We start from the raw sequence: 283 nt of genomic DNA on the forward strand, positions 1-283 counted from the left end.
ATGCCCCACCTGCAATGTGATTATCATTTATTCTGCAGTCTTCAAAATCATTTGGACGGAAAATGTTTGAATTCTGTAGACGAGCTCAGAACAGTATTGGAGTAGTATTTTTCGTCTCGGACAAGTGAATTTTGGAAGAGAGCCCTTGAAAATCTACCAGATAGATGGGGGAACTTTGTAGAAAATGATGCAGAGTATATTTTAGATTAAAAAAGAACTTTGTTTATCTTAATTTTGAAAAATATAAGAAGTAAAAAAAAAAACGCATTATTTATGGGATGAC

The sequence above is a fragment of the Octopus bimaculoides genome, chromosome 20 (assembly GCF_001194135.2).
Source record: "Octopus bimaculoides isolate UCB-OBI-ISO-001 chromosome 20, ASM119413v2, whole genome shotgun sequence".
In the NCBI taxonomy this organism is placed as follows: domain Eukaryota; kingdom Metazoa; phylum Mollusca; class Cephalopoda; order Octopoda; family Octopodidae; genus Octopus; species Octopus bimaculoides.